At 38.1% G+C, this 26385-nt stretch overlaps 2 long non-coding RNA genes across 3 annotated transcripts in view; one reads left to right on the top strand and one right to left on the bottom strand.

Moving 5' to 3' along the window:
- The window catches only part of LOC135313091 (uncharacterized), a 160463-nt gene that overhangs the window by 78188 nt on the left and 55890 nt on the right, over positions 1-26385 (top strand). Inside the window, exon 4 of one of the 2 annotated variants that reach the window (XR_010372682.1) lies at positions 20035-20208. The exons of the other annotated variant lie outside the window; for it this stretch is intronic. This is a non-coding gene — a long non-coding RNA (uncharacterized LOC135313091). The remainder of the gene's footprint in view (positions 1-20034; positions 20209-26385) is intronic. 2 annotated transcript variants of the gene reach the window in all.
- On the bottom strand, positions 1646-25067 carry LOC135313093 (uncharacterized). Its single transcript, XR_010372685.1, has 4 exons — positions 25026-25067; positions 21307-21352; positions 15603-15725; positions 1646-2583 (listed from the first exon to the last, which is right to left on the bottom strand). It is a non-coding gene; the product is annotated as an uncharacterized LOC135313093 (long non-coding RNA).

Raw genomic sequence — 26385 nt, forward strand, 5'->3', positions numbered from 1 at the left:
AGATATACTTGCCAAGGATGGAAAAGAGCATGCTGGAATGTAGCAGCTAACAAATATCTGAAGAAAATCCAGGGCAGACCAGGCATTTTATATTTTTAGTGAGTACCACAGGGCACATAAGGGTTAGATAATAAAACCCGAGGATAGGGTAGCTGATCTGAAATGGAACTAGGCACATAAATTCTATTTAAATCCTTAACTCATTTTCAAGACAACTTGCTCAGTGCCTCAAGTCCATTGCACATTACTTTTGATTTTAAGGTCCTTGCAGACACAGCCATGCTCCAATAGTCAGATCTATCTCAGTTTTTAGCCTTGTCTCCAGCCACTACTTTCATGTGTCATGTGACTGATGATAATCCTTCTTTTCATAGCCAAGGCGCTGGATGAGAAAGTCGACCTAGTGTCAGATCTTCCTGAACCTGGGGGAGCTCCAACTCAAATGTTCCACTTTGCATTGGAGAGCTGTTCCCACAAGCTATAAGCTATGCTATTCTGAGATAGATGCGTTTTTCCCCCTGATTGAACTGTGCCACAGTGCAGGAAACTCCACTGGGTCAGACAGTCCCAAGATGAAGGCTACTTTATATTAAACAGTTGATTAAAGTAGGCTGCTCTGAGAGCAAGGGCCAATAACACACTGGACTCTATTCTAATCATGGCCACAGTTATGTGAACATATTTTTTTGGAACTGGGGTGTTTCAGGTCAGATCCTGATACATGAGGGTATTTTTTTATTCTTGAAATTTACAAATCCTGATTTGTCTCAGTACAAAAACGGTGTCAACATCACTTGCAGCCTACATCTACTCAAAACATAGTAGGTAGCTATTTGACAAAGTTTTTAATATAATAGTATTTCGGGTTTGGTGTGCATTGTGCACATTAATGGCAGACAAATTTGATCCTGTCACACAGCTGACCAAAGTAGAATTTGACTTGAAAATTACTCTAAAGATTTCAAAAAATTATTTTTTACATCACACTAACGGGGGTTGCAAGTTTTTGCATGAAACAAGGTTTTTTATAAATTGTGATTTCCCTACAGAAAACCAGAGATTCCCATTTCTAGTCAGAATGCTACTTAAAAGCATCCTTGAAACCCAAAGTTTTGCCTTAAGTGAGGTTGCAACATTTGAAAGACCACAAGAATGTAATTTTCTGAAATATTCTGTCATTAGCAACAATCCATATGTGATTCCTCATGTTGCAAGTACTGATAGAGTGTATGGAAGTGAGGGAAAAGGAAACAGTTTCATTTGTATTGCATATGATAGGTTTTTCTGTTATGACTGTAGTGTAGACATGGTTATGCAACTGTAGCTGTGTCCTGTTTTAGCTGTGAACACTCTGCCTTTTGCTTGTGGACATATTGATTCACTCTGAGTCATTCCTTCTCTGTCAGAGTTGCCAACAGCAATAATTACTCTGAAAACAAACAAAACTGGGATCAAGGCTTCCACATCTGTTTTATTCTGTGTTTTTTCTGTAGACGGGCAATCAGATATGAGGTGATGTGTACCATCCAGGTAGTTTTGATACTGCTCTGATTCTCCTGGGGGAGGTTTGGCTACAGATACCACAATGGCACTTATAATGCTTCTGATCCTTGCTAATATACTCCCAAAGAAGCCCAGAGCTGTAGTAGGAGCAGTGGGCTGGAACCAGGCTATTGTAAGCAACATGGTTTTATAATTCCTCTTAACTTGATCATTTATGCATCTTGAAACCAATTAAGGGTTTAATTTTTTGCCTGGCACAACTCTGGAGGACTGTTCCATACCCTCGCTGCTCTAACGGTAAGAAACTTCCCTCTGACTTCCAGCCTGAAGTTATGCAGAGCAAGTTTTGGCTTTTTTAATTTTCCTCTGCTGTTAGTATAATTCTCATATAGCTTCAGTAGTTCTTTTCTTCCCTGGTATTACGTAGAACACATCAGGCACTATGTCTATAAACAGTACTTGGCTTTTGTCTTGCAAAGTTAAGTGATCCAGTCTAGTCTATGCTTCCCTAGACATTACCCCTCACACCATCACTTGTTCTAGCACCAATTTTGTATACATGTTTTAATTAAAACTCAATCAGTCTCAAAAATAGGTTTTTATCTTGGTACATTAAGGAGTTGGGTCCCGTCAGTGGTCAGTTGTCCTTGCATATCTCTGCTGTTTCACAAGCTGGCTCTCACATCTGTCATATGCCAAACTCACCGATTATGCAGCCATCCAGAAGCTGTTGTGCTCAGGCTCATATGGAAAATGAGGCACAAATGGAACATTATTTCAAGCTCCAGTGTTTGCATTGTGGTCTTTCATATCCACAGTCAAAGTACACACGCAAGTTTTTTTCATTCACATAACAATCATTTTCATTTTGCAGAAGAAGAGTTTGTTAGGATGAAAAGCAATGGGCTTGCGAACTATGTTGCTGGATTTCACTCTGAGTCTATTAATTAACTTCCAGGCTGCCTGTGTGACAGTTTGGTACTCCTGCTGCTTTAAGGAAGTCTTCAGATTTTGCCTCACTCCATGAATCCCTTTCTCTAGTTACTTATCATCTTACCACTCAGATTTGGTGGTTGTTTCCTTTAAAGTAAAAAAAAAAAAAAAAAAAGAAGGAGCAAAGTATCAATATTGGAGAATGTGGATGAAAATGGGTTTCACAAAATGGCATCATTTTGCCATCCTTAGGGGACACATTTTCTGAAATGATCATCAATAGAAAACTTGTACTTTACAGCTGCACTGTGTGTATGTTTTACAATGAAAAGAAGGCAAGAAAGTATCTTTTTATCCTTACACATAAGTAAAAATAGATATCTATTGTACCTGTCAATAGAAAAAAGTACGTCCATGGCCACCATGAGAGAACACGGTCTTTACAACACACTCTCTTTATGCACAGTTGATCCACTTCATGGAAAAATCTTAAAGGGCATGGGACAGGGAAGTTAATAGTCATCTTTATATTGAATGAGTCCTTTCAGATTTGCGCCAACGTCCCCAAGCCCAGTAGACTGTCACCTCATATGCACAGCATGTGCACATCTTTGTACTAAAATGAAGCGAGTTCGGTCTGTACTTCCTTTACAAAAGTAATCGCACTGTACTGCAGCCAAACTTAAGCAGAATATTGGCATTTTGTCAAGTTATATATTCAGCATCATGAAATTCAGTGAAAAATGCAAGTTGCTGTCTTTGACAGGATGGATAATTTCAAAGTCTATGAAAAGCAGAGTTAATGTGAAAGCCTTGATTCCTCATAATGCAGTCAGTTTGGAAATTTGGGCAGAGCAATGTGAAAAGGAGCTATTGCCTGACTTTATTTTCAGTCGGTTATATAGCACATAAATGCTTATGGACTAAGTTCCCATGTTTCACACATGCTTTTGTTACAGCTCAGGGTAAATGCAGAAATCCAAAGGAAAGCTGTAAAGTACAGGCTGGCAGAGGAAATACTTGCTAGTGAAACTGGTGAAACGGCTGAATCTTATATGGCTAAAGCACTGACTGTTCAGTTTCTGATTTCATATTGGAGAGTTGCAAATTTCTGCCTCAAAATGTGAAGCCAAAAGTTACAGAAAATACCAATGCTTTTTCAATGATATCAGTAATATTCAGGAAGACAGCAAAATGTAGAGACGAATGGAGATAATGTTACATCAATACTGATTTTTAAAAAATCTTACTATGTCTAGCAACATAAATAGAACAAAGCCTCTTTGCAGAAACATTTAGTCAATGGAGAAGGTTCAGACAGAAAAGAAAAGGGAATGTTTGCAACATATCTTAAGGCTAATATTGGATGTGGTCATGTATTTCTCTTTTGGTGGAGAGGACTCTGAATTGTGGAATCCTACATGAATAGGACAAGTACATGACTAAGAATCAATTCCTGTGGCAGTCAGAATTGTGTTTAGGACATCACAGTGAAGTTACAGTCTTCTTTTTCCTACTTACAGTTACTTTTCTGTACCAAAGTCACTATATCCAATTAGTAATATCTCACGTATAGTATAACTTATCCAAACTGATGAAAGCAGTAAGTTTGTACAGAGAGTAAACAGCGTAGTAGAACAGCTTGTACAGTGTTAATAAGCATACTATATGCATTTATAAAAATATTATTTTAGCTGGGTATGCTCAGTATGAACTCTTGTTTCTTATTGCGGCCATCTTGGATTACATTACACTTATCAGAGAGTAGGAGATAAACATGGCACGCAGGAATTTTGGTAGCCCAGATCTGAGCTGCTTCTATTCTGTGCATCAAGATACCACTCTCTGCTCCGTAAAATGGGAAACTTGTACTAGTCGTTATGTTATCTTTCTTGTAGCTTGCTATGAACAGCCAGAAGGTTTTGTGCTGCCAATGGCATAGTGTTTTTCGCAGATTAAACCTCTCCCCAAATAAGAGCAACCTGGTGTACAAATAATACGAATTTTTTAAGGAGAAAAAAGGCAAATCCACTGAATCTCACACTTGGAAAGCGGTGCAAACAAGGATACAGAAATAAAGTATTCGGTTTAGAACTATTTTCAGTTAAGCCTGGCACACAGGCCACAGGCAGGTCTTCAAGCAGTAGGCTTTGTGTCAATACTGTTTATTAGTGCTATTATCTTCTCAGACTGGCACTGTAAATAAAGGATGATTCATTACACAGGGCATTTGATTTTTTTTTTCTGATAAGAATATGATGCAACAGTCTTATTTTTTTTATGTAAAGTCTAATCTAGTGCAAACAGTAACTCGGACTTCCGAAGTGGACAAGTATATTAATTTGACAGGCCATTCATTTCCAAGTTAACTGCTTTGCCAGTGTCTGGTCAGTAAGGATTCATTTTCTAATATGAAAAATTCAACTACAAAGAGATTGCATTCAATGTGATCTCTAGAAGAGCCTTTGTTTACATAGATCAGATTATTTATGTGTCAGAGAATGTTGTCTGATGCTTTACAAAATCACACTACTATTTTGCTTCATAGTTGCCCACAGTAGCAGGACTCATCAGGTGAACTCAGGAGCTCAAGAGTGTGTTTATAAACACTATGGGATTTAGAGATACTTTCAGTATGGGGAACTAGGATTTGTGAATGCAATTTTCATTAACACTTAGTTTTTCCAAGCCAGGTGCATGACTTTTTTTCTATAACAAGGCCATTCTGGCCTGTCTGGCATATGTGCATAGGGGGGAGAGAGCACACAACCTCTTTCTGCCACGGAAAGGCCAGGAGGGATTGGTGCTCAGTTAATTTATTCACCTTGTGCAGTGTATTATGGTTCTGTGGTATGTGGCCAGGACACAGCTACCAGGTATCAGGGTTTGTTAGTTTCTGACAGAGTATATCAGGTGCTACTGGATTTTCTTTTTTATGTTTTTCCTTTAGAAGTACCAGTAATGTTCCTATATAATGATGCCTTCTCCATTCTGCCATTTCAGCACTGCTCTTCCTGCTATCATTCAAAGAAGTTCCCAAATTGTCACCTTAGGTTAAGCATCTGTAAATTACTGACTTTTAATTGTCAGAGGTACTGAGGTGAAAACACTCTGGCATAGTTCAGAATGAAACTAAGAAAACAGATGCTGGAAAATTGCCACTTGAGAAGCTGTGTTGTATCGCATACTATTACTGTCATTTTTGCAGCGTGGAGAAATAATCTGTTTCAGGCATCATATGACTACATTTAATAACTTGATATGTCCTAATGTCTCTTGAGCAGGTAACCGTTCTAAAGCTTGACGCATTTCCTATAACAGTTCCCATTAATCACTACTGAGAGTGTACTTGTGTACAAAGTTTTACTTTGACAGAATTTTTCCACAGGTAAAAGTGGGAAAAGTAGCATTACTCATACAACATATAGGAAGCCAGACAGCACAAGTGACTAGTAACTTGACTGTGTGTTGGGTTTAATTAAATTTGGATTTATTCCTGAGGGAATACTTAAGTATTCTGGAAGTAATATACTTCATGTGTGAATAGACTGATGGCCTATATAACAGAGTATCTATTTGTACACAAATACAATAAAATTGAGCCAGTGAACAGTAGAACAAAAGAATAGGAAAAGGGATGATTTCTTAATATGCTTGAATTATATAGCACCCAGTATATATTGACATCATAATTGCCAGAACAGTTGCTAGAACTTACATATTCCTGCCTCCAAGCTTTCCACCTAAATGAAGAATGAATTAAAACATTCAGGGAGAAGAGAGGAACAGAGATTTTAGGTCAGCTAGTCCTAAGAATGTAGTATTAACATATATTAATGTATTTAAAACATTGCACTTGATGCATTAATTGAATAGGTACCTACTTAAGCAGTAAGCAACAAAATGGCAAATACATGGAACAGATGTTTGTAAATCATGGGAGAAATGGGAGACTTTTCCATTTTCTATGCAATATTAATCTCCTTTTCTAGATACTCTTACGTGATCAGGACTGGAAAAACCTTTCCATTTGTATGTTGTTCAGAAGCAGGCAAATGGAAGTTCTCAAAATATACCGTAATATCAGAGTTTTCCAGATTTCAGTGACTTTAATTGTAGATTGAGCCCTGTGCACCTGTCATGGCTTGTTGTCTCTTTCTTGTGAAAACTCAGATATGAAGGAGGGTCAAAAAAAGGAAAGGAGTACTAGCATAAACCCAGTCTCACTTCACCCATACCCTGTGCACCTCAGGGCATGCATGTGGACTCTGCATCTAGTGCTTGGTAGAGCATCCACGTTTACTCCTAACTTCTGTGACACTAATGAAAGTGCAAAGCACCTCTTTGCATATGTAGGAGCCAAACTCTGCAACAAAACACTTGTTTATAAAGAACTCTCAATTGACCAGTAGGTCTTGATTTTTTTAAAATTAGTTTTGAAGGGATGTGAAAAGAGGAGGGTGGGTAGTACTCCATTCTGCATTTCCTGCCCACTAGGTGCCTGAAGTTGGAAAACGCTGTTACCTTGCCTATCAGTTATCTCTTCCTAAAATTTGTAACCTTATAAACAACATATCTAATGATAACAGGCTGGTATTTGGAAAGGGGAGTAGACTTTCATCTGTGAAAAATCTACAGCATTAACTGAAGGGTTCTGGCACATTACAGGAAGGTCCTCTCACTTCTGTGGTATGGGAGGCTCTGCTGAGGCCCTAACACTGCCTTTCAAAGGGTAACATCTATGGGAGAGCTCTGCAGTACCATCTCCAAGTGAACTGAGCTGTGCCCCCACAGCCCTTGGGCTGGGTTGGGGTGCAATCTGGGACTCTCCTTCTAGCCAGCAGGAAGTGTTGAAGGTGACCGTAAATAATTGCACCTTTCTGGGATACCTATTGCCCCGTGTGATGTACAGGGGAGCCTTGGGGCCTCACTTAGCTCCAGGCTCCAGGAGAGAGGCTAGGTCCTTAAGAAAGCTGCAAGCTAATGCGAAAATAAACTTGGGTATTTAAACATCAGGGTTAAATGTTCAACTTTTAAATAGTTTGTGAAGCTGGTGGTGGATCCCAGTATGTTCTGTGTTTTGTGAGCTGCCAGAAACCAGTCAGAAAACCAGTCTGTTTGTAGTTGGGATTTCTGTGTTTGTACACAATCAGTAAGTACTTGGTGTGATGTTGTTTCTCTCTGGGATGCAAGAGAAGTTTGTTATCATTTTTGTAAAGAGAGATGCAACGAAACTAATGCATATTTACAGACAAACTTGCACCAGTTAAAATAAACTGCCTTAATGTTACATCTTTCATTAGATCACTGCAGCTCCTCTGTATACAAGTTCCCAGTCAGGTATTTGTAGAAAACTGAAGACTCACTGTAAAACTAATTATCTTCACTGTTCCATATAAACATGTAACTGAGAATTAAGAGGAAACCATTATCGTGGCCAGATTGCCCTGTGAGACCAGTACTACTTCATCAAAGAAAAATTGAGAGGGTATTCCATTATTAACCCTCTACATATATTGTGAAATTATCTCAAGAGAACCTAATTGTAGAGAAGTTGATGGCAATCAATTGCCTTCAGAGCAATGTGAACCAGTCAGAAATTATTCCTTTCCTTTAAAATCTAAGTTGTTCTGTCTCATGCAGCCCTTGTTGAGGCTGTGGTCCAGACCACCCTTAAAAGCCTGTTATATTTCCATTGATTTTTTTATTACTTGTATTTTGTTGACGCAGACTTCAAATTTAATCTGATTTTGAGTTTAATTCCATAATGTCAATACCCTTCTTTCAAATAATCACTGAGTTGACAGGCATCAATAATTTAGCAAGTATCTGAGATAAATATTTAGGAGTTTGTCCATATTACTAATTCTTCAAAGTCTCTAAAAATCCCTGAGGGCAGGGTAGATCTGATTTATGTGAAGACTGAGAGGAAAAGAGTTATAAGTATCACCTAAGATGGATCTGATTTATGTGAAGACTGAGATGAAAAGAGTTATAAGTATCACCTAAGATGTTTGTTTCAAGCAAATTATATAGTCACTTCAGTTCAAACATCCAACAACAAAATTTTTTTTTTTCCCATTTGGGCTCTGAAGGCATAGGACTATGAGGTGCTGCTTCACCATACATCCATATCCTGTTTCCAGTGATATCTAGGCTATTCATGTGTCTAATTCTTGGATTTGTTCATTTACTGTGTAAGTGCTTTAACATTCCTGGCAGTAGTAACTGAAAATAGATTACCAGTAGAGTTTTAATCACTAATATACCATAACATACCATTTTTCTGGCTAGATTCCTTAAGCATGCCAGCCTTAGCTTTGAATGAGAAAACATTTTAAAAATTAGGTACAATCTACTGTGTACAACAGTGTACACAACAAAAATGTGTGACTCAACAGCAGACAAAAACTTCCTAGAGCCATCATGTCCATTAGTCTGATCTTTTACAGAAATGTGCAAAGATGATTTGAGAGTCAGTGTTGAAAACTACATTGCAGACTGACCATAAAAATGCAGTCCAAAGACAGTTCTCTCTCTTTACCACTCCACAACAATTCCATTTTGGATTGTCAGTAAATCTATCTTTGGAACAATCTTAGAATCATGCTGATGCTTACAGTGGAGAAAAATATGACCAAATTCAAATGCAACTAAATGTATATCAGCTCACCAAAACTTAAACAGGTTCAGTGATGCCTTAGTGCTTACATTTAGACCTACAATGCATTCATAATTCAAAGCATTTTGTAAATGCATAAACAGATGGACTTTCTTCACTCTATGCTTGTGTTCATGTCCATTATTTGTGCAAAAGAGTCTTAGATTTCAAGGTGAATAGGTGCCTGTAACAGTCTTAGACTGTTTCCCTGTCACTACCGCTATCTCAGACTTCACCCTCCTCACTGAATAGGATTTTTATGATTCATCAAAAGACAGCAGGTGTAGCAGTATGTGACTTTCCTCCCCACTTTAGTTTGCCTTCCCTTCTTTCTTATTTCTCTGCTACAGATGTGTATATTTTATCTTTTCCATGCCCATCTGCAAATCACCTAATCTTCTAGTTTTCTGTTTGGCTCTTTTCTGCATTATATAAGCCATGTTTAACCTTGCCTGCCGTTAAAGAAAAAACCCCACGTCTTAACTCTCTCTGTCTCTCTGCCCAGGATTAAACTTTTTCTTCACAAGGCCAATCTAATCAAGTCTGGGCCACTATAAGCAATTAAAAATCAAAGGCTTAATGTAAGTCTCATTTTGATTCTGTTTAATTTCTGAACTTAACAGCTATCAGTCTTTTTTTTTTTCATATCAGAACCCTTGAAAGTCCGGTAGTATTCTAGGGAGTATTCAGTTCAGCTACCACCTCTCAATTTCTATTAAAACAGCTTTTGACACCTTTTGACAGGTTTTGACAAAATCTCTGATATCTCCCAACAGAAGTACCAAGAAAGTGTCATTTTGTTGCTCTTTGTTATCTTGGCATATGGACGCTTAAAATATTCTATTTGTGAGATACTGATTTAGATCCCACATAACTTTCTCTCTTGGGATGTCTGTTCTTGCATCTTCTGATCCCTCTTTTCTCCTGGGAGGCTACCCATGATCTTCATTCTGGACAGGGGCATTTCCTTTGGTTTGATAAATCTGACTGTTTATCAAGGAGGAATTTGAAGTCTTGTACAGTTACATCAAAATCATAAGTCCTGGGAGGACTTCTTTTTTCCCTGGTGTACACTCCATATGTGTTGTTTCAAGGCTGTATCAAAAGTGACATACTGGCATGGGGGAGCCATCCTTTCCTTCCCTTCCCTTCCCCATTCTGTATGCCCTGCTTTTTGTGAGAAAGAGGTGTGCGGCCTGGAAGGATGCAACAGTGCATGTTAGCCTGCTGCCTATGCAGACAAATAATAGTAAAGGACTCTGGGACACATCACAGAGCTGACCTTCTCCCCAGTCTAGCCCATCGATTAATCTCCTTTCTAGTAGCCTTGTTTTGAAGCATGTTGTGCTGTCCAACAACCACCCATCAGGGAAGCTGCAAAACTGCAAGGTTGGTTATTTGACCTTGAGGTCAGTCAAACTCCTCTGTGGACTCACCTTTCTTTACCTTCCCTGCTTCAAAACATGCTGCCCACATATTTTGTTTCTGCATGAAAGGCAGAAGAAAACGTCTGCAGCCATTCCTGAAGCTAATGAACTATAGAAAGCAACCACATTAATGTAGAGCTATCCAGTTTTAGGAATTACACTACTTTTTGCCTTTCCTTTTGGTATACAAACCCACCAAAACAGAGCGCGCTTCAATTTCTCCCACTTTTTGTGCCTTTCCAAATAGTGTCAGTGTGAGAGCCTTACTGTTCAATTTCTTCTTACACTTCTTACAGTGTATTCCTTGTTCCCTTTTTCTGCTTTTACTGAGGACTTAGGTGTTTGACTCCAACTAGAGAGTAGGTTCCTTGTGCTGAAAAGGCAGGTACTTTATTCTGCCCAGCATCAGAGGGCTATGCATAACAGAAACCATGAAAGGTCTTGCTCAGCTTCTTGCTTTAAAGAGTTAGTCCCCAGTTTCACATTGTATGCAATAGTACAATCATGTATCAAAAAGCGTAGAAGGTTGCCTTAGATACAGCTGGGAAATTAATCCTTTTTGCTTTGAAAAATGATGAAACCAGTTTGCTTTTAAATGTTTTTCTTGGTTTCAAACTTACCAAGCAATAAAATTTGAGAAGTTTTAAGAGCTTTCTAACATAAAAACCACTTGAATCTGATCTAGATATTATTGCTCTTGATGAAAATATCTGCATAGTCTGAGATTACCTTTATTATGTTGTTTGTTTAATCCCAAAGCACAGAAGAAGCCCTAGCAGCATTACAGAATGTTTCCAGTCAACTGCTTTTTAAAGGTGCTTATCTTCTGTAGTCATTGTCTTAACTGGCAACAACTCTACCCAAATTAAGTAGGATCTAGAGTTTGGAAGTGTTTCCTTGGAAACTTTCAGCTTGTGTATTTGGTCCTGCATGGGAACAAGTTGCTACCTTGTCCTGGAGCAGGACAGCGGTTCCTCAGCATTCAGGGGCTGGCAGGAGCCCCAGCTCACTGGGGCCAGAAACAGCTCAGTCAGGCTGGCCCACAGTGCCTGAAGAAGCTCATGGTTGCCTCTGCATAAGGCAGCACCTCCCTCTGTGCTCCTGTGTTTGAGAGTGACAGTTTCACATTTGAAAGTAGCAGCGGCAGAATAGGCAGATTCTAAAAGGTGGTATCTTGCTTTTAGATGCTTAAGATGTAGCTGGGGCTATATACTGGGGAGAGAGGGAAAGAAGTTTGTCAGAAGCTAGAGCTATTGCTTGCCCTTTACCAGCTGTCATAAATTCCCCTGGCCAGTCAAAAATTTCCGGGGAGATTTTTCTTGCCTGCAGTAACAGCCTAGACTGATCTAAACCTGCAGGAATGTATAGTTTCCAGTGAGGCACCCACAGTGCACATGGATAAAATGAGACTTTCAAAGGACAAAGAAATATGTGCTTTTATTAAATGCACGAATGCTGGCATCATTTTTGGCATGTGACAGCATCCATCAATCAGTTCTAAAGCCATATGGCTACTGGTAGGAAGAAACTAGCATTTTTTTATTTGTTGATGGTGCTTTTTTTGTTAGAGCTCCAATATATATGTCTTCATTCTAAGGATATTTTTGCCCACAATAAATTGTTGAAATATGACTTTTCTTAGAATTTCTCCTCCAGCAACCATTTGTTTTCAGAAATAAACTAAACTCAGTAGAACTTAAAAAAAATTTTAAAACCAAAACCAAAACCAACCAACCAACCAACCAAACAAACAAACAAAAACCCAAAATAAAGGAAACAGGCCAGAGACACTTGGGTTCTTCTATCTGCTGCTTAGTTGCTCAAGTTTATGCTCAACTGCAGTAAATTGCCTAGGCTATAAGACATGATGGTTAAATCTCTGCTGCTCTACTGAAACTACCGGACCAAACCTGGTATGATGACAATTTATATCAGCAGAGAATTCAGCATAATATCCTCAAGTGATTCTTTTAACAGTTTGATTTCCATTTAACCAACACAGAAAAAAAGCAGGACAGTTTAATAAACACATGGAATACCAATGTTATGAATAAAATAATTCAATTTGTATTAAAACTCATGTAATTGAGTTATATCTGTTTACTAATTTTCTGCCATCAGGTACCATACATCTACCATCAGGTAGCAGGACGCATTGCAGTAACACAAGTATAGCAGTTTTAAGTTGTCAAGGAGTTTGATGCAGTTACTGCAAGGGGATATTGATATAAATGAATTACGTGAAGCAATTTTTGCTATTTTAAAAAAATTCATAAACTGCAGACAAAACTTATTTCCTCCACTTGTGGATTCATTAAGAAAGCTGAAAAGCAATTCAGTCGCCATTTCTTAGCTATTGTGATGAACATTTAGGGCAGGGAGAGAATTTTTTTGAGGACACAAAGACAGCTGTTAACAATAAAAATCCATGCTCATATTTATAGTGCGGCTTCCTCCCCTGCACGTGCCCTTATTTTGCATCTTGATATAGTCAGGGCTGTGTCTGAAAGCCACAGCTTCAGACTCTCACCTCCTAGAGTTGAAGGTTGGAATATCCACATGAGGTCCACAGCCCAGATTCCTCTCACAGTAGGTCTCTCTCCATCTTTCAAAGCTAGGGTTACTCTTCATAATTTTGAAACAGTTTATGGGGCTGAACATTTGGAAGGAATGTGAAAGTCCTGGTGCTCTTAGTGTTCTCTGCCTATGGAGTCGAAATACACGCCTGTGACAAGACTACCCTAACTGCTAGGCTGTATCAATTCAAAGAGTTTATAGAATCATTTAGGTTGGAAAAGACCTTTAAGATCATCAGTTTTATTCTCACCAATTCAGAAGAAATGCTCTTATGCTTCTCCAGTGTAAGGGAAAGGACTCTCATTTAGGAAGTAAAGCTGATTTCTGCTCCTGGGACTACTTCTGCAGTTTTATGAAGAAATAATGTATTACACAGAATCACAGAATGGCAGGGGTTGGAAGGGACCTCTCGAGATCATCTTGTCCAACCCCTCTGCTTGAGCAGGCACACCCAGAGCAGGGGGCACAGGAATGCGTCCAAGCGGGTTTTGAATGTCTCCAGGGAAGGAGACTCCACAACCTCCCTGGGCAGCCTGTGCCACTGCTCCAGCACCCTCACAGGAAAGAATTTTTTTTCTCATATTGAGGTGGTACTTCCTGTGTTCCAGCTTGTGCCCATTGCCCCTTGGCCTGTCGTTGGGCACCACTGAAGGGTCTGACCCCATTCTCTTGACACCCACGCTTCAGATATTTATAAGTATTGATAAGATCCCCCCTCAGTCTTCTCTTCTCCATCAACCTTTCTGTTTCTGTTCCGAATTCTAGTTATGGATCATTATCTAATATAGCTTTCTTTTCTATTGGAAAATATCATCCACCTGTCTGAATGGGGAGAAAGAACCTGAGGGTTCACACATCTGAACAGTTTTTTAATCTCAAATCACTTATTAAGATCCCATAACACTATAATCTGTCCGAATCCATATGTGAGTTGAGAGCTATACAGTATTTAAGATACTTCTAAGAGACTTACTTTGTTTTGTCTATCTCTGCAACTGAACTGCTTTGTGTAGTGGTAAAATTTTGTCATAAATCTGATAAGAAGTGATATTTTCACCAGTTCAACCCTACTGGAATAAATTTCCCAGACATACTCACTTTTTTACTGGTGTAATTCTTAGCCCAGTGTTATTACAGACTGTTTCTTTCAGGGCTTGGCTTTGCAGTGTGTGAGCATCCACCAAAAATCAGTCAAACCAGATTTTCTTTCCTACTTATGCTTGTATATACTTCAGCCCATTTTCTCTAACTGCAACACAGCCATTAAGACTGTTAGATAAGCCCTTCATTCTCCACAGCATTTAGTAAACTGATTGCATTGCTTGATACAAATTTCTAGGCCTTCCACTAGCTAATATTTAAACAGAAATGTAGAGCCATTACTTATCCTCGACAAAACGTAACAACCAATCAATAGGTCATCCTGACATTGTACACCCCACTAGAAAAGATAAACTGTTCCAGAATATTGTGTGGAGGATCTGCTTCTACTCTTGACTATTTTACTCCAATGGAATCAGCCAGAGACTTTGCTATCACTTTCTGTAATCTCTCTTCAGTACACATGATAGAATCCATAACTGCTACTGCAGGGTCAGGGGTTATTCCCTAATGCCTGTCCAAATAGAAAATTCTCCTGTTTTTTTCCTTCAGGGTGGGATTTTTTTTAGCAACTAATTTCTACATTTAATTTCTAACCACTCAAATTATTTAAATGGCATAAAGATTTTTTCTTATTTTCTGTGGTGTTTGACCGGTTATCTGCTGTTTAAAGTGCTTTAAACATTAAAAAATGCCGGTTAAAGTGTTTGCTTTTGTCAAAACACTTATTTACTTAAATCATTGATGGTGACATACAGCTGCCCCTCTCTCAAGTTTCAGTTGCATTTGTCACCCAATCATTTCTCTTACGTGTTTTCAGTTTTCTAGTGTTAAGAACAGCTGTTATTCCTTTTTAGTATTTATCCTGATACATGCCAGGAGAGGCTCCTTTACTTGCTGGTTCAGAGCGAGAGTAACTAGTTAGCTTTATGATCAGGAAGTTGTTTCCTAACAAAATTCTGTCTTCATTAGTTCTCATTCTATTTTCAGAAAACCTCTCACCCAGTTTGAACTGGGCAAACTCATAATGACATTGTGTGTCTGACAGGGAAGGACTGTCATGTGTCTATCCCAAGTATAGGTGCTACTGAACTGTGTATTTACACATTGTTTTTACAGGTGGGGGAATTCTACCTATCCTGCATAAATGCAGGGAACGAGAAGTAATGTCAACTACTTCTTTCACTTCTATTTTTGCTTTTAAATGCAGACTAAAAACCAGGTAAATATTGGTTGAAGTACACTAACTCCATAAACCCAGTTGGCTAGCTGGAAATTGTAGACAAACTGATAGCTAACCTAATTTCTTTCTTGTTGTATGGCAGCATGTAGTTTGGAAGTGGAATAACTGTAAATTTTAATACTGTAATTTTGAAGAGATTCTTCAAGCACACACCTACCAGACATGCTCGCCTGTCTCATGCAGGATCAGTGCCTTGTGGAAGTTCAGACCAAATACACTCTTCCTTACATAATGGACCAGAAGGAAAAACTGTGGATTTATCTTCCAGCTGTATAAACTTCTAGAAGTGGAAACAGGAAAAGAGCATTACACTTTTGGTACCTGTTCTTCCATGTGTTTGTTGAATTCCCTAACCCAAGGACAAGGACTGGAGAAGAGTAAGGTGGGATCAGTTAGAGCAGGCTTAATCAGTTCATTTTCTATAGTAGCCCCTCTGCCTCCAAGACAGTAGAAAAGCTAGGGTTTTATAAACTGTCATCCACAAAGGATCCTTTCCAACAATCTACTCGGTATTTCTGTGATGAGGCCGGGAGATTGTGAACAGCGTTGCACAAAATTCTCATGATACTTAGAGAAAAGCGCTCACTGTCGTATGAGGCAGAAACAGTACTATTTCCTGGCTGTGCAGGTAATTAGCTGATCTCAGAAACTGGACAAAGACTAAAGTAGAACTACAGAAAAAAACAGTTTACTACTGGAGCATGAATGGTGTAGAGAACTGGCCGTTACAAGAATGGTCTTTTCAGAAAGTATTTCTTCCCAGACTGGTTAAGGCTCTCTTCTCCAGCACTTTTCAGTTGTTTCTGCCTGCTCACACAGCCACAGCTGAAATAACTATATTTCTCCATTCATTCCTGAAAGAAATGCTATTTCTTCTACATACAGGACTCCAGTTTAGCTACAGTGTCTTGCAGAAATTAACTGCAATTCTGTGCTGCTTTGTTTCTCATTTATTCCTTAAAAAAAAAAAAAAGGAGGGAGAATATGGCCTAGCAATTTATACAGTTAGTTCAGTCAGTGACAACACGATATGTGAGCAAATCTGGTATGTGCTTGCTCCCTTCCCTGCCTCTGTGTGATAGTTGTCCAGCTCTGCTGTAGGTAATCACCCTCAAAATGCTGCTCCAACTGATGTGACAAACTTCACCTTGTGGTCAGCCACAGCAGAGGCTTGTCACAGGATCCGTTTGTGTCAAGTATAGAACTGGTATGTTCAGAAATGGGATTTCAATCTGGAACTACTCCCTAGATGAGCACACCAAATGTGAGGCTCATGAGGCTCGTTAACCTTCCCACACAAATGACCACAACAGGGAAAACTACACCTCTGATTCAAGGCTAAAGAAGGGAGGTCAGACTATCTTTTGGGTGGTGTTAACATATCACTGCAATAACTGTTACAGAAGAACTTAAATAGAATATTCAATGGAAAGGATAGGGGATTAAGAATGATGTTAAAGAGGAAAAACTGTACCTGGCTTCCCCTTATAAGAAGAAATAAATTTCCCTAACACAGAAGCATACATCTTGCCAAATTTCATATTTGGTCAGATAATTAGGGTGGTCTTGTCTGGCAGCCATTCACAGCTCTTAATGTATTTTTCTTGACAACCTCTCTGTGAGAGAAGGAAGTGTTGCCATCCCGTTATTGCAGAGGAGGAAGTGGGGTGTAAAGAAAATGTGACTTGTTCAGGATCACACTCGGTGTCTGTCATTCAGGGCACTTGACATCATTTCCTGTGACTAAGGCAAGGAGGCAACAGTAGTGGCATTATTACTTAAAATTTTCTGTTGTTTTAAAATTAAATTTCTCTTGGTTTTTAGATTTTGTATTTATTTATGTGAGGCCTCATGCAATAGGAAACTTCAAGAACTTGCAGTCTTCTGGCTGAAAATATACAACTGAATAACTATTTAGTTGTTAGGAGTAACTATTAAATATCTGAATCTTTTTCTCAAAATTATTGCTGTCAAGCCTATTTATGCCTCCCTCCTTTGCAGACGATGGCAAAAGACAGCTTTTTTTTTCTTTGGTTACCCAACGGTAATCCAAGATAGATGTAAAAAAAGAGAAAAAAGCAAATTCTGCTTGCAGCCTGGGTATATTTTAAAAACAGAGGAAAGAAAAACAGCATTAGAAAGTGTTTTCAGGATTCCTCTATTGCTCTAAATAATAGTGTATCTTCAAAAACCTCATCTCCAAATATGGTATGATGTATTTATTACTGTGTGATTTATGCCTTTACAATGCTTCAGAACATTTAAAAGTTTGCAGGACATATTGATGGATGTGCATCTCTGAGATGCTGTCTGTCTTGAAAAGTAGCAGCTGCGAAGATCACTCTGGCTTTTTTCACTGGATGGGAGTGAAGGGACAAATAAACTATGCTGGTTAGATGGGATTTATTGATGTGCCAAAGAACCACTTCAAATTTTGTGCTCTCTTTTTCATACATGCTTTAAAATACAAATATATCTTCTTTGTGTTGTTAGAGCAGTAAGGGGAAGCTGGTCTATTTCCTTTTTGGCATGACTGGAAAGGCAAATCAGTTTTTGCTTGTTTGGAAACCCAGAAAAATCTGTGTCTTGTCAAAATGAAAAGAAGAAGCCCAATTCTTGACTCTGGTAAGAGCAAGGAACTTCTGCTCCCATGTATTCACTAATAGGGACAGCACTGAGCACATGGGTTAACTCCATCTTGATGGAACTAACTGAAAAATCAACTCGTGCATACGCATCTTTATCATTTTTATTTAAAACCAACATTGGCCACTGAAACAGTGTCTTATGTGAAATGCAGGTGAGTGCTTTCAGCTTTAGAGATCTGGCGTAAAGTGGAATATAAAAATATTCTACATATTGCTTGTGTTCTCTGAGGTCTGTCTCCCTTTAATTTTATTTTCTTGGTTTTGCATGGTTCTCAGAACAATGTCCTATTTTAGACATATTCGTCTTCCTGGTACACAGATGCAAATAGATATAGCCATACTTTGCATTTACTACCCTACCTTACTGGCAAATGGACTTTCTTGGAAGAAATTTGAGTATTAGTTTATACAAAATAGAGATTTTTGAAGCTATGAAATGTGAGGAGGTTTTTTGAATCTGAAAAGCCAGGAACTGCCAATTATTCATTTCCACAGGACTCCTACTTCAGACAAGATGTGAAGGTTAATCCATTATGAAACTTTTTTCTCCTTACTTTTCTAAACAGTAGCTAAAGACTAAAATGATCATCAGTAACTCATTTTGTGTAGGTAGTAGAGGAGGAGAATTTTTCTAAGTCAAGTATAAACTCCTACATATAGTGTTATTAGGAAGGTTACATACATAGTGACTTTCCAGGTAGAAGTAACTGTAAGAAGGCAAATGCAATGTCATTTCAGAATATGCATTTTGCTTTCATTTAAGGGAGTGAGGTTTTACAAAGTCATAAAAGACGAAGTAACTTGCTTTTTGGCTTCTCAGAAAAGATAATTTGCTTTCAAAGCAAGCCCATCTTTTAACTGTGTACAAGGCTTCTACATTTGCCGTATTAAGGGGTAACAATTGGCTCACACTTGCCTCGCTCATCAGTATGTGCTGAGGCCGCTAATAACTGTACAACAGGTTGAATTTCCAGTGAGGGCTACTGTTCATTTCCCTGAAGTAAAGACTTGCCAACAATCATGGTTGGTGTACACTGAATTGCCATAACACACTAATTCTCTTCCATTGCAGTTTGGTCTCCTTACGGGACAGTCATCCCAATGAATCGTCTGCTTAAAAAAGACAAAAATAAGTGTATATATTTTGTTTTTAATTTTCTGATTGTCCTTCACAGGATTCATTTCAAATAGACAGAAACATAATGACAGCCTATATTTGCAAGTTTTCTGAACATGTAACAAAGGCCATTAAGTAGATGCTACACTTGAGTATTAAAAAAAATAATAATGTATTCCATAAACTTCTGCTGGAAGTGGAGAAGATTGCGAAGTTACATTCTGTTTTAAATGTAAATGTGTCTCATTTATCTCCTAAGATAACTGTGAAATTTTATGGGGTTTGGCTTGGATATAGACATTTTTCTGTCTAATTATTTAATAGATTTATATAGCTTCATTAACTGCAGTCATTGTCTTACTCAAATTAGGTACCTGAAATTCTGTTAATATTTGAGCTGCAATCTCACGAACCAAAATAAACATACCTTGTATCTAGATACAAATACAAACTGACAGTGTTTATGCAGAATATTTTAAAATATCACCTAATTATATTATTACATTAGTTTAACATTTATGTAAATTTTGCAGGTTGTAGAGGAACTATTTTTTACTTATCCCAAAGCAGGATCCCACTTAGCTTCAATACAAACATATATCACAATTCACACTCTGATTTTGTGGAACTTTAATACAAAAGTGATAAAAAATGCAGACTATTTGCATTTTCAGTTTCACATGGCAATGCGAACTGTTACCTAATCTCCACGTTTGGGAATAAATAGAAGGCAAACAGGCATAGATAAATAAATTGCTTAAAGGGCATTTTGAAGTAGAAACACAATTCTTCTCTGTCTCATTACAATTAAATTTCATTTTCAGTTCACGTGTTCAGAACCTTCTTGGGGAGAGAGTACAACAGACGGCAACATGAGGCTAGGGCCCTTTCTGTGGTCCTATATTCTACGACTGTTTCACAACCAAGGAAAACTTTTTGCACCAACTGCATGCCTCAGCCTTTTGGGCTAAATACCCCTGGTTCTGTTTTCGCTAACAGTAAGCTCCTGTTTCCAACTATGGTTTGCAACTCACGCGAGCCTTAAGAGGCAGTTACCACGTCACATCAAACTGATATTGTTCAAGTAGGTTTGAAATGAAACAGAGCAAATGCATCTGTGTCTGCACTGTTGGCTTACTGGCTTCATACAAGCCAGTATTTGTGGTTTAGGTGGAAGCCATTTCACTTTATTATTGTTTTAGTGCCAGAAACCGTTCCAAGAACTGAGGAGAAAACTGTAGTATCTCTAAGAAGTTGGGTAGATTAATGGTTGAAGAATATTTTATTCTTCTTCAGAGTTAATTTTCACTACAGCCTGCTCAGCACGTGCCTTGTTAATACTGCATTATCCTATACAAGCTAGCCATTCTTTGTCCAGCAATGGCTTTTCATTATGAACTTCTGACCTGATTAGTTCCAGTAATTTTTTCATGGTTTTTGTGTTCCATACTGCTGTATTGCTAAGTTTCTTACATGAATAATTGCCCTACTTTAGTCCTATTATCTTTGTCATGTTTGGGTGGAAAATCTCAAGTAGAGTGGCAGAAGCAGCCTGCTCTGCAGAAATTATAGCACTGTACTCAACGATAGTAGCATAATAAAGTGGCTCAGAGCACTCTGCCAAAATCTCTAACTTCTATTCTTATGTCTAGTAGGGCTGTTCTGGCAGTAAATTTCAGAGAGACAAACTGCCTTTCCTTTTTCTCTTTGCAGAGATGTCCAGCCAGCTAGAGACTTATTGTGCCCTCTGGGCTGCTCTCCATTAGTCTCGATGGCTTCTGTTAAGATTGTCTTGATTTTTTTTCTGAGTTTCAAAAGCTTGACATTTTTGAGTTTTGAATTTGATTTTGAACTTTTAAAAAATTACATAAATTCAGGAACATCTGTAGAAGTTGCACAACAGAATCCACAAATTGAAAAACTGGTTCACAGAATCTTTATTTTTCAAGAATTCAAAAGCCTTGATGGCTCTCCTCTATCAAGCGACAAAATTTTGCAGGAAACAGGGAAATGACAGTATGTGCAGTATAGCAAAGGCAATGGAGCATCTGGAAATATTTTTTCATGAACATTTCAATGTTCATAAAGATACTTACAAAGTATTGGAGTCAACTCTTCTTTTGTGAAGGGATGGAACGTGAACTGCCAAAAAATATGAGCAGGTGGAGCATCAGTCCTGGAGTTTATGCCAGGTATAAACATACTCTCTCAAGTGTAATCAGTTGACTTTCAAGCTGATTTCTGGGGTGACTACAATTATTTGTGTTGATGAGGATCTGAACCTGGAAAACCTCATTTAAAAGCACAGATGGTTGTTTATGGTTGCTGTCTGCATCCAGTGTGCTATACTGAATCAACTCTAATTGACAAGAGAAGGCTGATGCACCTTAATGAGTGTTTGCTGTTGCCAGAGAGAGTTTTCCAACTCTTGATTAAATTAGGTTTAGGTGAAACTGCTGCTCGTGATAACGGATGCTGATTTTCACTGGAGCTGACACACTGATCTATAATCATAGCATTACCTTGTCTACTTGGAAGATGCTTCTTTTTAAAAATATGCATATATATTTATGTTCAATTTAATGCTGAACTTCTTATTGGCATTCAGTGGGTAATAGCATAACCTTTTGTAATGGGCAAAGAATATGAAGTATCTTCTAGACAGGGAAAAATTACTGTATTTCCTTTCCCATTGATCCTTCCTTTCAATGAATACCATGAACAACAGGCACTGGGAGGTGCCTCTGGTATGGTTCTGTCACAGCTGTGACACGAGGAAACAGCACTCAAATGGCGTGATGTTGTATGACCTGTGCGAATATGACACTGTGTTTTGAAGCTTACAGGATCTGTGAGTTTGAGGATGCATATACTGTGCCTAATTTCACTGGATAAAAGCTTTGTCCCACTCCTTGGAGAACTCAGAAGAAACACAACAAAGAAATCATCAAGCAGTTTTCCCTTCCCTCTGCTCCTGTACCTGCTGTCTAGAAGAGAAGAGCTGATCCAACTGTTTATTTTGGAGCCAAATATAGAGCTGCATATTACCAAAACCATCAAAGGGGATTTCCAGTACAAATTTGGAAGTTCAACAGCTCTTCATCTTTAGAAAATTAGTTTTTTCATTACTAGACAAACCAAAGCATATCCAAAATTTATAATTTTTGGAGATGTGTCTAAGGTGCTTTATTCCATGGCTTACTGGGAGAAATTGACAGTAAATGTATAATTGCTCAGTGACTCTCAGTATGTCTTTTCTCCTTATTTAGATACAACTATTTCCTTAGGTTTTGGTTTTCTTTTTTCCCCTGAATCCTGTGAACCAAAGGGATGACAAACTCACTGAAAATTTGTAAAAGCAGGAAATATTTACAAAATAGATGCTCAGAATGAAAACATTTTCTGGAATAAACACTGATAGCATAGTAAAGCAAAATTGTTGGAGATTTCTGGAATACCCATCTCCAGCACATTGCTCTACCTTAATATATTGCAATTATTATCTTATTTTAGATTAAAACCTATATGCTTGTGTGTCAATGTGAACTGTTACTGTATATGAAAAGTATACTTGATCTCATAATTTTCCATTTTTAAAAAAATATTTAGGGATTTTTATCTATAGTGTTATTTAACATATAGCTTGATTTTCAAAGCTGACTAATGGCATTTTTACTTTCTACCTAATCTTCAGAAATGAAAGCAGTGAGTACTAAAGAGAAGAAAAATAAATTAAATTTTTTTAAAATGAGAAACAATAATTATTAAAAAAATCATTTAAACTATATCAATGTAACAAGCACTATTGACAAATAGAACAAAAAAAAATTCTACTGACTTTGCTTCTAATTCCAAAATAAAATAAAAAGAGGTGTAATCACTCCAAAATCATTTAAATGGAAATGTTTACTAAGGGCATTGGAAGCCCAACAGTAACAAGTGCTGTAAGAACAGATTTTGCTTCAGTAGACTGTTTGCATTGATGAATTCCCTGTATGAGTGCTACTGTGCTATTATCTCTTAATTTAGTTATCTTAGATTTAAAACCTGATTCCATCAAAAATATACAGAAATAGTGTAATCCATAAAACGCACTCTCCTAATTAAAGATCAGAGGTGGATTCCTTAGCTAATTCTTTGGGCAGAGGCAAATTTTTTAAATCTGTTCAGCAAATAGAAAGAACTGGAGAAGCCTGCAAGCCCATTTCTGCAATCCCCTCACCACACATCCTCACACGGCATGCAGATGAGTAAGACTGTATGTAAAGTGGAAGACTTAACCTCTTTGCACTTTCAAAACAGCAGCGACGTAGGAGAGAAGTTCTGCAGCAAAAGTTAATGTTGTTAAGTTAAATGATACAAACCAGGATGTTTAGAGTTGTAGTCTCTGATACCTTCCTGCTGTACTGAGGACAAAATGGAGGCAGAAAAGAAAAGCTGCAATGCATGGCTGAGAAAATGAAGGAGGTCAGATTTACCGGGAACTGGGGAAAAAAAAACCCCCAGCTTTAGAAACAAAGGGATCCTGTACAAGAAGGGAATAAAGACTTCGTATAAACCACAGTGGAAACCAGCTGCTAATACTTAAGATCAAAAATGTTACAGGGAAAAAAAAAAAAGATGAATGGGAAAAAAATAGCAAACTTGAAAGAAGCCACCATTTGAGATCATGGACACTCTAGGAATTAAATCAAAAGTGTTCTTCTAACTTTTAGTAAAAGGAGTGGTCCAAAGTGTGAAATTTTTATAGATTACATAGAGATTACTGGAAGATACTGTATCAGAAGTTCTCACCAGATGCATGCTGCCTAAACTAAAATAATAAAATTAGGATAGCTAAATTGAAGGTAAAGGGAAGTTAGTAAGAACAAGAAGGCTGCCTTCATAAGTTTGAAGTCCTCTCCAACTGAGAGTATCAGACAAGGCCACATGCACTGGCAGGTTGAATGTGAAAGTACGCCAAAGTAGATTTTGAGAAAAAGCTTGCAAAGACATAAAAAGTAATAATAAATTCCTTTTCCAACACGTCAGGGGCAGAAAGCTTGCCAGAGAAGCATGAGAGCCAATAGATAAGCAAGGCATAAAAGAATTTGCCATGCTCAAACTTAGGGAATTTTCCACGCTGAAACCCTTCTTTTTGGAGGAGGTGTTAGAGAATCTGTCACAAACTGAAGCGTCAGTGGAACAGATTATAGAACAAATTGACAGAATACTCAAACCACCAGGACTGGATGGCACCTGCCCAAGTTCTAAAGAAATGCAAACATGAAATGGCTGAACTACTAGCCATAACTTCTCCCTTAAAGGCACCTCAGTGTAAGGTGGCGATGGGAAGGACAAGATGACTTTCTAAAAAGGGCTCCAGGGAATAACACAAAAGTACAAGGATCTAAGTTTTAGAACAGCTTCAGCATGGTGAGTAACTAACTAGATCAGAGCTACCTTGCCTGGAAAAGAGGCAACTGACATGCCAATATGCAGAAAGGAACATGTTACAGAAAGCATCAAAAGTTGTCCACCATCTTTTCTAATGCTTGAATGAGGAGATATAAACTTAAACTAGCTAGTGGCAGATTCAAAAGAAAAAATAGTGATTCTTCAAACGATGTTTACTTAAGGTACAAAGCCCCTCGTCACAGAGTTGGGCAGTTTTGTGTCCAGATTTGGTAAATATTTTCACTGATTGAAAAGTCCTCAGGTGAGAGTAAAGAAAAAGATCAAAGGTTAGGAGAAAATTATTTACACAAAAAGCCTGAAGTCATATTCTTTTAAATGAAAAGTGCATCACTGGAGGAGGACATGAGTTTTCAAGTACCTGAAAGGCATAGAGTTGAGGAACTGTTCTCCATGTCCTCCTAGGAAAAAAAAGAATTGGCTTCAGTCTGCAAACTAGTTAATAAGAGGAACAAATTTCTAATGGTAGGGAAGCACTAGAAGAGATTCCCTGGAGACCCAGTAGAGCCTCTACCCTTGGAAGGCTTTCACAGAACTGACAGTAATCTTGGGTGATGTTACACTGATATGAGGATGGTCTATATTGGTTATTAAGGGATATTCTAATCTTATATCTGTTCTGTTGCTACTTTCCCCTCCTTAAAGTGAGAGAAGAAACATGATTTCTCCTTTTAGTTTAGCTTTTTTGAGTATTCTTTCATGCTTCCTATCCATTTATCTTAAGCTGGTGTAGTATGTTGTAACCCATTACTTCCCAGATCTGAAAAAGTGTGTGTGATCTGTGAACATACTGTAAGATAACTGCTATCCATGACTGACAGGTGCAATTTCTGCAGTCTAAGCCATGCTGAAAAGGAGCACTAAAAAAGGGATCCTCCAAACCGGTTTAAATAGTAGGGAAGTATATGCTACTCAGATGAATGTTTTGACTGGCCAACTATTGTATTGTTACACAATGATTTGGGCATGCTTTGATAAAATAGTCCAAGTATTACCATGGAAAAAATCTCCAACCCAAAGGAAAGTACAGTATATGAATCAATTTGCAGTATATTTTATCTGCCTTCTTACCCAGGACTTCTACTTCTGCACCAAGCAATCTCAGGTAGCACCATGTGGTGCTCCAAAGCAATGAGCACATGCTTTAATACACTGGGTCTGATGTAGTTTTAGAAAGCAGGTAACAACATAAACATAAGAAGAACATTTTGAACAAGACATTTAAAATTTTGGCCTGAGATTTTTTTTTATATGCCAAATATGTTTCTTAATCTTGGCCCCTAAAAAAATAGATTTACTTTCAATTATCCTGGATTTGACAGACAGTGGAAGACACCCATAGGATCTGTTGGTGCTGGCAGTGAAGCCAGACTAGGCACTTCTAATCTAGGTGTCTAAATATGGATTTAACTGCCTCTCTTGAGGCACCCAAATCTGAAAATGATTGGCTGCAATCCCCGCTGAAGTGGCTGACACTATTCTCTACATGGTTTGTGTGCTGTGGTTCTAGTAGCAATTGTTTTACATGGAAAGGGTTTAGTTTTCATTTTTTCTAAGAGAAAACTGGCCAGTCCCAATTATGGAAACAAATCTTCAGCATAAAACTTTTTTAAAAAAAAACAGAAATTCTCCTGGGGAAGTCACAGGCAGGGCAAAACTAGCTTTTCCAGAAGAGTTGACAGTTGTTTACATTTTAATGTGGAGGAATCCAGCAAGAGTGC

This window comes from Phalacrocorax carbo, chromosome 4 (genome assembly GCF_963921805.1).
Source record: "Phalacrocorax carbo chromosome 4, bPhaCar2.1, whole genome shotgun sequence".
In the NCBI taxonomy this organism is placed as follows: Eukaryota; Metazoa; Chordata; class Aves; order Suliformes; family Phalacrocoracidae; genus Phalacrocorax; species Phalacrocorax carbo.